This window comes from Helianthus annuus, chromosome 3 (assembly GCF_002127325.2).
Source record: "Helianthus annuus cultivar XRQ/B chromosome 3, HanXRQr2.0-SUNRISE, whole genome shotgun sequence".
NCBI classification, from domain to species: domain Eukaryota; kingdom Viridiplantae; phylum Streptophyta; class Magnoliopsida; order Asterales; family Asteraceae; genus Helianthus; species Helianthus annuus.
The window spans coordinates 30,570,789-30,572,314 of NC_035435.2; positions in this window are offsets into that span (position 1 = coordinate 30,570,789).

Here is a 1,526-nt window from a genome sequence, read left to right on the forward strand (position 1 = left end):
TAAAGGTTTCCTTCATGGGCAAGAAATGAGCTGATTTGGTTAATCGATCCACAATTACCCAAATTGCGTCGTTGCCTTTCCTGGTTTTGGGTAACTTAGTAACAAAATCCATGGTTATTAGTTCCCATTTCCAAACAGGCATTTCTAGTTGTTGGAGTAACCTTGAAGGTTTCTGGTGTTCTGTCTTCACTTGCGCACAAGTTAGACACTTAGATACATATCTAGCTATGTCCCTTTTCATTCCTATCTACCAGAAATTATTTCTTAAATCATGGTACATCTTATTATTTCCAGGGTGTATGGTATACCTAGATTTATGGGCTTCCTCTAAAATTTTATTCCTTAAATCTCCTTGCTTAGGTACCCAAATTCTTTTCTTGTGGAATCTCCAAATTCCATCATTTCCTTGCTCTAATTCTTTTATTCTTCCTTTCATTCCTTCAGCATCATCCCCAATTGCTGTTGCTTGAACATTCTTCAGTTGCTCCATCAAATCTAATTGTAAATTTAATCTAAGGGCACGGACTCGCTTTTGCTTTTCATGATACTTACGACTTAGAGCATCTGCGACTACATTTGCTTTTCCTTCGTGATATTGAATATCACAGTCGTAGTCACTTAGAATCTCCATCCATCTCCTTTGCCTCTTATTTAATTCTTTTTGCCCAAATATGTACTTTAAGCCTTTATGATCTGTATAAACGGTAAACTTACTTCCATACAGATAGTGTCTCCAAATCTTAAGGGCAAAAATTATCGATCCTAACTCTAAGTCATGTGTTATATAGATTTCCTCGTGCTTCTTCAATTTCCTTGAGGCGTACGCCATTACCTTCTTGCGTTGCATCAACACACATCCTAATCCTAGCTTAGATGCGTCACAGTAAACTTCAAAATCTTCTGTCCCTTCTAGCAAGGCTAAAATTGGGGCGTTTGTTAACCTTTGCTTTAAAATCTTAAAAGCCTCTTCTTGCCTAGGTCCCCATTCAATCTTCACTGCTTTACAGGTTAGCTTAGTTAATGGCACTATTATCTTAGAAAAATCCTTAATGAATCGTCTATATTATCCAGCTAGCCCTAGAAAACTTCTAACTTCCATAGCTGATTGCGGGACCTTCCATTTGGTGATCGCTTCTATTTTTGAGGGGTCTACGTGAATACCTTCGTGATTCACCATGTGTCCTAAAAATTGTACTTCCTGTAACCAAAATTCACATTTCGAGAATTTTGCGTAAAGCTTTTCCTTTCTTAACAGGGTTAACAGTGCATTTAAATGCTCACAATGCTCGTTCTGACTTTTGGAATAAATAAGTATATCGTCAATAAAGACAATTACAATTTTATCCAAATACGGCTTACAGATTCTATTCATCATGTCCATAAATGCTTCAGGAGCATTTGTTAACCCAAATGGCATCACTGTAAACTCGTAGTGACCATACCTAGTTCTAAAAGCGGTTTTAGGTATGTCTTTTTCTTGTACCTTTAACTGATGATATCCGGAGCGTAAGTCTATTTTAGAAAAA